The sequence below is a fragment of the Myodes glareolus genome, chromosome 2 (genome assembly GCF_982192425.1).
Source record: "Myodes glareolus chromosome 2, mMyoGla1.1, whole genome shotgun sequence".
Lineage (NCBI taxonomy): Eukaryota > Metazoa > Chordata > Mammalia > Rodentia > Cricetidae > Myodes > Myodes glareolus.
Genome location: NC_142027.1, coordinates 24329346 through 24341364, shown reverse-complemented (window position 1 = coordinate 24341364; position 12019 = coordinate 24329346). Strand labels below are relative to the sequence as shown.

Genomic DNA, 12019 nt, shown 5'->3' with positions numbered 1-12019 from the left:
GGGGCATCATTCGAGCTTTAGGTTCTGCGCACCTTGATATTCAAAGCATTAAAAAAAAAAAAAAGGAGGAGAAGAAGAAAAGAATCAGGCTGGCTTCTGAAGTCATGCTGATTTTACAGAGTCGAGAAGAACCACATTACCATTCTCGCCCAACCTCCTTATTTTATAAAAGGAACAAGGCAGAAAACATTAAATGACTCACCCATTTCATAGCTTCGCCACGGCTATCAAACACCACGGTGCCTATGATGAACAGCTAAACTACCCCGCACACCGTTAAGAATACTATTTTACTTCTCAGGATCCTTTAGGATACAAAAAAAAAAAAAAAAATTCCCGAAACAAAGCATGACTTCAGTATAGTTTAGAAGTGATTTTTTTTTCCTTTCCCCTCCAAGACACCAATACTTCCTCTTCTAGGTTCACTTCCTTTTCCTCTTCAGCAATCCTAGGGCCCTGGTCATCAAGGAAAGTCAAGGACTGCAACGCCCCCAAGGCAAAACATGCAAAGGTAATTTTTCTCTGATGTTTCATTGACAAGCTCAACTGAGCCAATAATTTGAGCTACAGCATGCAACATCCCAAGACAAAGTTATCACCCATATATATTTCTGAGTAGATCTTTTCGACGCAACCATAAATATAGATTTCTGTTCAGCAACAAGAAGTACAAAAATCAGAAACAAAAAATTTTTTTTAAACTTCACGGTAAAATAAAATCAAGCCCAGTCCAAATTAGCAAGCTAGATTTATCACCCAGTAATCGACGTTACTAATTCTCATTCCATATACTTCACACCACGACAAAAATTCTGCATGGCTTCCACCGGGACATAACAACGACAACATAAAAGACATGTAATTTAAAATGTCTACAGCAACTATGAGGACATGCGCATTGTTCAAGTTTGCGGGGCTGGGAAGATGACTCGGTGGTAAGGATGAACTTCTGCTCCTGCAGAGGACCCAAGTTCTGCTCCTAGCACCCCATCATATGCTCACAAGCCAGGGCAGTTCCTTCTCCAGGGGATTTGATGCCCTCTGACCTCCACCCTCATGCATGTTACGTATAAACTCACACAGACACACATGTATAACCATAAATAAAAATAAACGAATACATGTTACCTTTAGCCTTTCAAAGGGCTAACACCAAGATTTTACCATTTTGTTCATGGCCGAAAGGACCAAGTTTTAAACTCATTTCTATATTAAGTAACATTCTTAAGTACTTTAAGTTCTGGACTTCACAGGTTGAAGGTTATCTACCATGCAATGGAACTTCTAAGTTTGCAAAAGCGGTATCATTCAGACTTGTGCAAAACAACTAACCATTCTAATATTAAGGATGGGAGTTGTACAAAAGGTAAAAAACAAACTCAGCGAAAGTATTCACGCTAGTAGAACAAGTCCCTCAAGGAAAGAGTTCCTGGGCATCACTGGGTGGAATATACAAGAACGAGTAAAACGGAAAACTTGTGGATGAATAGCTGGTCAAACTCAAGAAACACCTGACATTCACTGTCAGGTATCGGTGACGTTGTGCTCACTAAAAACTTTGTCTTGGGCTGGTGAGGTGGCTTGGCAGGTAAAATCAAGTGGTGTCAACCCAGAGTTCAATCGCTAGAGCTCAAGAAGTGAAAGAAAACCAAGTGTGCCCTGTTGTGTTGGCACCCCCACAAACACATGCACAAATCAATGTGATAATAAGTGTTTTAACCATCTGTACATACCTAGATACCTATCCAAGTGCAGTGGGCCGTGCTTTTCATCCCTGCACTCACCAGACAGAAGAAGGCAGATCTCTGAGTTCAAGGCCAGCCTGATGTGCACTGGCAGCTCCAGGATAGCCAGGGCTGCACAAGGAAACCCTACCTCAAAACCAGGGGGACAAAGGAGCTCTATGGAAGTACTGCCCAGTGACCACATTCCTACCCTCAAAATTAAGTCTATACAGAAATTTTGTTTTGTTTCACATAAGTGCATGTTCTCTCTCTCTCCTCCCCCTTCCTTTTCCTCTTTCTCCTCTTCCTTCCCCACCACCCATAACCTTGGGGAACACTCTCTGTAGACCATACTGGCCTAAAACTCACAGAAGTCTGCCCGCCTCTGCCTCCCTTGGATCACCACATCTGGCTAGGCATAAGCCTGTAAGATGTGTTTTAAAGACGTGTCCATCTTCCTAAGTAGTGGAATCCACATGATTAAGCGCGTCCAGCGAGTCAGTCCTTTTGGCTACCAGAAGTGAACTAAGAAAACTGCTTAGAAGGCTCAGAAATACTGTTTCACTTCCTTAAAAATAAATAATGAAGAAAGAAATTAAATGTTGTCTACAGATTTTGCTAAACATATTTTCTAATCTAATTTGTATAATTTGAAGACAGTATTTATTATAAAACACATTCTCATTTCAAGTGTCAATTAATTATAATGTCACCAACAGTACTGTTCACTTTTCTCTCTCATAATTAATAGAACTGAAAAGAAGATGTATTTTAAGCATACACTATTATTCCTTTAAGAAGTGCTCATTTAAATAGACCAAAGAAATGCCGAACACTATGACTCGAAAGTTCCACATAACAATTAGCAGCAGTCATGAACAAAAGATTGAGATTGGCCCAATTCTAGTCAACAGTATTCATGGACTGGACAGTCTCCTTTAAGGCACCAATGAGCAAGCTTTTCTGCATGGAGTTCACAGTCCACTGAGAATGGACACAGACAAATGGGGCTATTGGGGCCAGTGAATAGAACAGCGAGGGAAAGATCGTGCTTGGGGGGGTACAGGTAGCTCCTGAACTCTCTTGTCCACTGTCCCCATAAACAAGACTGTTCCAGGGTGAGGCACTTTGTCAGCTTGAGGCCTGTTACACAGGGCTACAGTTAGCTTTGCTCTCTTCCTCACTTCTAGGGGTGCAGAGTAAGGTATCCTTGGCTCAAAGCACATAAAACCACGGGTGCTGTGCTCTCGACTGTCTACAAAGGCCCCAAGCAGCTCCTTTGATAGTTTTAGAGCATTGGTCATCATAAGGCGAGGTGGTGGGGAGTACCCTGGTCACACCAGTCAACTAACGGCGCCTGGTTCTGCTAAGTCTGCACACAGAAAGCTCTCCTGTTGCTTTTCAAAATTATTTTTTGTTTCACCTTTTTTAGGTTATGATTACATCATTTCTTCCTTTCCTTTCCTCATCCCAACTCCTTCCACATATCCTGCCTTGCCCTTTCAAACTTCATAGCCTCTTTTTCTTTAATGGTTGTTGGTGATGATGGTGGTGATGGTGCGTGTGTGTGTGTGTGTGTGTGTGTGTGTGTGTGTGTGTGTGTATTCCCGTGTGTGTGTTCTTAAATACATAAATACAACCCGCTCAGTCCATATAATGGTACCTAACTGTACATTTTCAGAGCTGACTATTTGGTATAAGTTAGTCAATAGGTGTGCTCTTCCCTGGGGAAGACTACTTCTTCAACTCTCAGCATTCCTTAGCTGTCTGTAGTTCCTTGTCTGGGGGAACCTGAAACCACCACTTTACTAACCCAGCATAATCCCTAACTAGATCCTAAATGCATGTCCTTATACCCACAGATAAGCGCAGTGCCTCCCTCTCATCAAGGGAACTTCTCTTTGCAGCACAGACACAGACAAGCACATAAAACCACAACTGATCAAAATGCAGAGTCCTACGCCGGAGGCTTGGGAAACATTCTGGAAGATGAGGTACAAAGGCTGTACGAACCGGAGGATTAGGGAGTTTGCCTTGAGATTATGTCTTCTAGAAGTGTCAGAGACACTGCCTCTGAACTCTCACCAACAGGACTTCCTAAGAAAGACTTGGAAAAGGATGACACCAATAGACACACTAATGTATAAGGAAGAAGGCCCAGGGAACCTCAGTCCTGTGGCTGTTCAAGCAGAACTGAAAAACGTATGAAGGCTCAGAACAAAGCATTTGCATGAACACACACATACCTGTACTACAAAATGGCTGAGAAGTTATATTCAAGTTATAGAGTGAATCCTAAGGTTACTCTGAGGACCACAGGGAAACGGAGTACCAAGACCACAGAGATGTAGCTGCGTGTGCTCACCCCTCCAGACAACACTGAGTGTGGATTACTCATCTTGCCTTGGCCTTAACTTGTCCTTTACTGCTGCATCCACTGCCAAAGATGGATTCCATCACACCTGCCTCTCTCTCTCTCTCTCTCTCTCTCTCTCTCTCTCTCTCTCTCTCTCTCCACTCCCCTCTTTCCTTCCTGAACTTCACCAAGAAAACAAAAACAGAAACAAAAGAGTTCAAAGAAAATCACACCATGACTCCACATCCTGGATCTATCCAACCTCCAGCCAGGTAACTTTTATAGTTAACTTCAATTTCTACAGGCTCAGTTTCCTCCCCTTGGGAATTTTGAAGTTAACAATGACAAAACATACTGAGTGATTTAGTAATCGTTTGCCCAAACGTATGGCTCCCGGGGGTGGGTAGATGAGAAATTCCAAAATTAAAGGGAAGCAATACTAAACAGAAAGGATTAGGATGGAGAGAAAAAAAATCATGCTAAGTCCCAAGCATACTTGTACTAAGGAGGAAGCAGGCTGAGAGACCCCCTAGACAGTGTGCTTGATTAACATCACACCATCTACGGCTTAATATCAGGTTCTCTTGCACATTGAAAATGCACCATGATATTATTTCAATTTGTGAAGATTCAAAATTCAGTGGAGAAACCACGACACCGATTCACACAGAGGCGGGGGGAACCGCCTCTGTGGCAGAGCTATTCTCCACCGTGGTTTTGCCTCCATGATACAAAGCATGGACACACTAAGAAAGTACCAGATGGTCAATTCAAAACTCTCAGTCCACCCTTATGCTTGCTCTCACATAGATTCGGTCTATCTCAATGAACTCAGTACAGTCATGGAAGGGTTGGACAAAAATTCCAGTACATAATCTGAACCAGAAGATCTCCCCGCCAGACTGCTCACTTTGAGAGTTCTTCTCCTACTTAGCCAGAATAAAATATCTAGTCTCTTAATAAAAGAGAGAAGCAAAACATTCTCCTGCAGCTTTTATGGGAATCCTTTGTTGCCCAACATTTACTTGGCAACCCAACATTCAAAGCACACCAGAAAATATTATGTATATTCACTTTATAGCTCACTCTATGTCTCCAACACAATTTCAGCTTGTACCTTTCAGTGTACAGGGACCCACTCAGCCAGAGTGGTTTGGGGTTCCAAATTCCATAAATTTTAAATGAATCTAGTAAAAAAAAAAAAAAGGTGGAGAGGTTTATAACTCCGTTTCTCATTGCCTCAACAATAAAAGCACACGACCGGTGTGTACTTAAAACTGCACTCTATGCCACCAGCCTCCTAAGTCAAAGTGCTCTCTCCTCACTAAGGACTACTCCCAATGAAGCCAATTGTCCCTTATCTCTAGCCTTCCAATAAACTCAGAAATGCATTATCTGTTTCCTGTTGGGAGCTCAGACGGTGCTTTATTAACATATCATAGCCTTTAACAAACCGTTGTGGGCGAAGAAAAGGTACTAAAAAGAAAATCGCGTTAAGGATAGTCAAGGGTTGCGATTTTTCAACTAGGAAGGCTAAACAGCAGCTCCCTGAAGTGGACAAACATACTTAGTCTTGGGAGCACCAGGATTAAGAGAATGACAAGCTATTTTAATGAATTATGTTGAGAAACACAGCGGCATTCGCGGCTTTGAAGAACACTGCAATACTTCGGTGGTGCACTTCAGAAGAGCTAGCGCTGGAGGGAGAGTAGCCAGCTGCCCTTGGGGACCGAGTTTGGGGAAAGTAGCCAGCTGCCCTCGGGGACAATTTTCCTCTGGTTAAGCGTACGAAGCCGAGGAACCAAAGAAAGAGGGGCCTTTCCAGAGAAACTGGACTGTGAGCATCAAGCTGGGAGATTTGTCCTTGGAACGCAGGCTTGTGGCTATCAGGTAGGAGAGCAATGGTTCTTAATGGCTTCCTGAAAGTCAGCTGGTAGCTATTTTCCCTTTCCAAAGACGGCATATTCTCGTGGAAAATGAAATTAGCTGTGTGACCTCTGGCAAGTGACTCTGGCAGCTCACAAACTGGGTTTCTGTAGCTATAAACTAGAGGAAATAATCTCTATGAGTCTCGGGGGTATTTGCAAGGATTAAAAGTGAAAAATGCATGTAAACTGGCCAGAATGGTGCCTGCCACAAAGCAGTCCTCTCCTGAGGATGAGTTCACTTCCTTTCCCTGCTCCTGCCCCTCCTCCTGAGGGCGGGAAGGGGGTCAAACAGCAAAAGGCGTGTAGCAACACAAGTTCTGCGCATGCTAAGTTTTCACTCAGTCGTCTCTGCTCCTTCTAAAACCACCAGTTTGAAATCCTGAGCAACAATATGTATTGACATGCAGCCGCAGAATCTCCGAACTGAAAATCACATCTGACCTCTCATGCCACGGATGTTGTTGCCCAGGGAGACAAAAGGACTTCCCTTTTAGCAGAATCCAATACTGATTTAGTAGATTATGCTAAAAAAGAAAATGCAGAATGAAAAAGTACTATTTTAATGCATTTTTTGAAAAAAATCAAACTTGATCCTGCATGACCCTTTGTGTAAATGGTTATTTTGGTGAAATACTGTGAGGGTAATTAATTAATTTGGAGTTTTCTCATATTTCTCAAGACTTTTCCTTCTGTCTCCAATTCCTTACTTTGTTTCTTTTCCCAGTATATAAATCAACCTCTCTGTTACTAGATTACAGAAAACTCAAAATTCAGGAATCAAAAACTTAAACTATGGTTTTCCCCACCCAGTTATCATCCACTCCTTAAAGGTCCCATCTCTTAGGTTGTAGGTGTCCTTCAGTGGGAGAGCACATGCATGCCTAACATGCAGAAGATTCTGGGTTTAATCCTCAACAACACACAGACACACACAAACACAGAGAGGGGGGTGGGACGAAGAGAGGGTCAGAGGGAAGAAAGAAGGGAGACAGAACCATCTTCTTCAATTTCTAGAGAAATTCCTCAAGAAGTCCCATTTAGCACAGCACTTCTTAATATTTGATTCCAACAGTATATGTCAGGTTCTTCCCCACCTTATTAACAGACCACATTAAAAACAATATTATAATATTATTCCCACTCTAAGCTTGTATCTAAGCATAATTCCACACCTCACTCCTGCGATGCTAAATTAGCATCTGACATTTTTAACACAATGATATTTAATATGTTCACATGTTATGTCTAGATAAATTCAATAATTAAAAGCTCACAACCACAGCAGCCAGCTTGACCACCATATGCAATCATGAGCTTCCTCCCAACTCTGCTAATCACCACCATGCTACCTTGGACCTTCACAGAGCAGAAGACCATGAAAGGAAATATTCAAAGCAAACTACTAACAATACAAGCTCCAAACTCCTTAGCTCCCCAGTTGCCCACAATCCTTTGCAGCCAGCCGATGGAAATTGCAGGCTTCCAAAGGAGTAACCCTGTCTATCATTAAACTAAACGGGCTTTCTTAATTAGAAGTCCAAAGTGAGAGATTCCCTTCCACCCCCACCGAAGCTCTCAGTAAACATCAGCATGAGGTTCCCAGTCCCGGGTGGGAAACTCAGGATGAGAACGGAAGGACCTAGCAGGCTTCGAAATTTAATGTTTCTTGAAACTCTGGGCTAGCCACACAAAATTTAAGGCAAATAAAGGATATTTTTCCTTTCATCCTTAAAGATCTTTTTGAGAAAAAAAAAATTAAAAGCTCACAAAAAAAAAAAAAACCCACCACAACAAAAGGTAGGTTTTAACTTAGAGTTTTTCATTCCTAGTGTGGGAAGTGAGAAATCTGGGGGAAAGTGAACAAGGACACTTTGAAATTTCAAATGTAGCTATTCACTCTGCTCAATGCTAATTCAGTTTCCAGATTTCTAAACAAAACCCTTGGTTGAGCCCCATCCTCTTAACTGAAGGCCCAAGAAGAGGAAAGGAGGAGAGTAAGACAGGGGCCAGGATGGGGACCAGGATTGGGACGTCACAATTACCTTCCCAGCCTTTGTTTCAATGTAGGCTGCCACCCTGCTAGGCATTACTTCAACCACAAACCAGGTGAATCAAAACTTTTAATTATCCGTCTGATTAGCTTCAAGAATAATCTGTCTTAAAAACTGACATAATATTAAAAATATTTTCAGCCTACTAATGCAGATAATATGCCCTCCTTCAGGACGGAAGTAGCTTTTCTTCTTGCTCTTTGGGTTGCCAGCCTTCAGCTTTGCTTCTCTCTATAGCTCCCCTAGAGTTCTAGGCTAGTATCCCTAGCATGATTCAAACTCCTAATATGACTGTAAAATGGATCAGTTTTGAAAATCCACTTCTATTCTCCGTTATGTGAACCTATAGAAAAATATGTTTAAGGCATATTGATGATCAATAAATACCACAAGCTTTATAATGTCTTATCTGACATGACTGCAAGAAAGTGTGGGACTAATCAGAATGTCAGGGGCCCACGATACAGAATATATAGTAACAGCTACAAGAAATGGCATGACCTTCTAGGAGTTTACATACCAGTTTTCCTGATGAAAAACGCATCTTACACATACCCAGAGCAACACACAAGTTTTGTCCAAAACAAACTCCAACCCAAGTTTCAGAATTTCTATACATCTAGTGTATATACAAATTGAATATTAAATATCAGTGATGAAGAAGGAAAAGAAAAATGATGGGCATCTAAGCACACTGTTTGTAGGGGAACCCTGATGAGACTTTTGTCTCTTTGCTCTCCACTCCCCTTGAATAATGAGACAGTAACTTAAACAAACCAGTCTTCCCTTAGCCAGTTACACCAAGCCATCTCTGTCAGAGTCTGCTCGAAGACGTCCACCCCCCAAACCTCAGGACCCAGTTTCCCATGTCCACAGCAATACTTATCAAAACCCCAGATCCTAAAAAGAGATGAAAGAAAAGGGCATAATATCCATTTTCTTCCGAGTAAACTCTACCTCCTGATTCTATTCTGGTACCCAATTTTGACCTTCCATTTCAGATACACTTAGGGAACATTTCAAAACTCGCTGTGAATCTGCACAAATGGAGAACTTGCCATTCCACTCCCTCAAACAATCACTGTTTATATAATATTGCTGGCCTCATAAAAGGGAATCCATTACCATCAGCAATTCAGGGCCCCGTTCAGCCTCAGATACAAACACGGATGGGAAACAAGATCTCCCTCCTCCATTTACGTTTTCGTTCATTCCAACTTTTGCACAGATCCCAGTTGCGCGCCATGGGCCTGCTTCATCCTGACATGCCTGGTGGCTACCTTCCTCAGGTCCAGGTCCGTTGTAGAGTTCGGTTTCTGACTGTTGTTATGTAAATACTACTGAATGAACCTGCTCATCCCCCTGGTTCCTGAAAAGCCACAATTTCAGGAGCTCAATCCCAAACTGTGTAATGCACAGACCCACCTCTGTCCATTCAGGATGTCACCCTTCCACACTCTCTGAGAACAGCTCTGCTCTTCAGCAGAAGTCAAGGCATTTTAAATGAAAGTATGCCTCCAGTGGGAAGACATGGGCACACAGGGCTTTGCTAAGGGCAGGAAATACTTTTGCCCCAGTCACCATCCCTGTAAGAATAAAAGTCATTATGAGAAAGTCCACAACCCATTCAGACTGTAGCAGTCCCCTGCAAGGGAAGGAGAAACAGCCAGACTAACCGGCAGCCTGCCACACATGGGGAAGAAAGCTCAACCCGTTTTCACAGAGGAGAGGAAAGTGGCTAGAGATGCGGGATTTGTTTATTCTGGAGAGGAGGGTGTAGGGGAAAGGGAGGGAGAGAGAGTAGGGGCAGAGAAAGAAACTGACCCAGGCTTTAAAAACTGTTACGCAACCTAAATACCTAAATTTGAAAACATAAAAGGGACTCACGGTTTAAAACGAACACGCCTTTTACTGATTCAAATTTAAATGTCTTGAATGTATTTTTAGTTGAATGATCTTTTAACTTCATACATCAAACTATTAGTGCTTTGCTGGAAGACCTAAATTGCTGACAATCTTTAGGCTTACAAATTAAAAAAAAAAAATCTAACACCTTTAACCTCCTAGATCTTAAGCCACTCTGAGTTAAAATGACCTCCAGGCCATGGTCTTCTCGTCCTGCTTTGAGAAGAAATCTGCACAATTAGCAGTAACTTCTTTTTCTCTCAACTATCCAGGGAGCCGAGGATGGCGTGTCTATCCTGCTCTCCCTATGTGTTCCATTGGAGTGACAAGCCAAGGATGGCGTGTCTATCCTGCTCTCCCTATGTGTTCCATTGGAGTGACAAGCCGAGGATGGCACGTCTATCCTGCTCTCCCTATGTGTTCCATTAGATTGGCATATTTTGCCGCATCTGTCACCCTTCTACGAAGCTCGGCTTTCAGATAGGAGTTAATTCATTTTTAGTTCTCCTCAATGTTCTAAAATAGTGATGTTTGACAGAATTAATACACTGCTCTAGTTCTCCCTGTTCGACTGATATTTAATTAAAGATCTTGGAGGCCATCTTTCAGGCTACACGTTTCAAGGAGGAACATTACTTCCTCCTTGGACAATGTGCTAAGCCACATGGCAGAGGCTGCCTCCCAAAGGTCCCCTGTTCAACAGACTGCTTTATTGCTTATAAGCCACCAGCAGGACAGACTATCACTCTGCTTCACGGTGACTGTACATATCGGAACCCAAATCCAACGACTGTCTACTTCTCTCTGACCTTTTCAATGTCTAGAACGTTTGCAGGGGCAATACTCCTTCGTCTATATTCTTACCATTGCTTTCGTTTCCCTTGAACCTCAAAAGGCACTGAGAACACTTATTTCGCAATGTCTCTTGAATCTGTGAAAACACAGAAAAAAAAATCTAAGTCCGAGCCACCTTACATGCAGCACAAGCTTAAAAGCCTGCGTCCTAAACTTCTGAATTAATATCTTTGGAGCACAGCCCACTTGAGTTGATATGTCATAATTTTCTATTCTGAAGGTGGCGTGGATAATTTAAATTGGCACTGGCTGTCTACTACTTAAATAATTGTTCTCCTGGACGGCCTTTGGAAAGCCTGAAGTTCTCAATCATGTTTGGACTAAACAGCACCCATAAGGGACATGTCGATGTAAGCAAACTCCAGGAGCCATAAACTAACAAACAGACTCTAGGTGGTGGTATAGGTTATTTTTTATCACAATGTTTTGCTCTTAAAACTGGAAAACTCAGAGGAGCCCTAGCCTCATCCACCAACACTTCTCCATGGCTAACTCACACTAGTTCCAGGTATCTCAGTAAGGAAAATTCAAGTTCAACAAAGTTTGGAAACACAGACAAGTGGTTTGCAGTCTTCTCCTGGACTTCAAGCCAGACTTTCAACTATCCCAAAGGCACAGCACGGAGCTCACTGGTATAAAAGCAGCAACCAATTTACTTCTTGAATATGTTTCTCTCACACTCCTCCTGTACTTCAAAGGCTAAGTTTGGAAAGCACTCTCCCCACCACGGTATAAAACAGGCTGGAGTTAAGTATCCAGTCCTAGAGGACACAGGTAATGCCTGCTGCACTAACTGATTGTCTTTCTTTGTCTATAGGAACTCAGTCCAAACAGAGAAAGTTCCCATTGGTGTTGAAGCCAGGCTCCCTGAATCAATTAAACCCTATGGACAGTACCAAGCTGCTGGGCAAAACCAGGGCAACTCACTTGGAAGTGGGAGAACATTTCAACACACTCCAGACAGCAGCCACGTTTAGGGGCCACGCACATGAAGCACCGTTTGTTTAGAAAGTCGACTTACTTCACTGTCTCTTAGACAAAGGTGGCAAACTGATGATTAAACTCTGAATAATAGCATCGGGAAGATGCCGCCCACTTGCTAAAACCCATGATTCACTAATAAGCAGGTTCACTGTAATTCATAACTTTACAGAATGAATTACTGAAGCCCCTTGCTTTACAAAATCCAAAGACTACATA

The 12019-nt window shown here is 42.4% G+C and overlaps 1 protein-coding gene across 4 annotated transcripts in view; it reads right to left on the bottom strand.

Moving 5' to 3' along the window:
- Nrip1 (nuclear receptor interacting protein 1) overlaps positions 1 to 12019 on the bottom strand; it is an 81583-nt gene that overhangs the window by 68241 nt on the left and 1323 nt on the right. The window contains exon 1 of one of the 4 annotated variants that reach the window (XM_048422373.3): positions 10829 to 10847. The exons of 2 other annotated variants lie outside the window; for them this stretch is intronic. The gene's annotated coding sequence lies outside the window, so the exon portion shown is untranslated. Of the gene's footprint in view, positions 1 to 9484; positions 9504 to 10828; positions 10848 to 12019 lie in introns of those variants that run through there. One more of the 4 variants, XM_087899561.1, reaches the window with a different exon arrangement.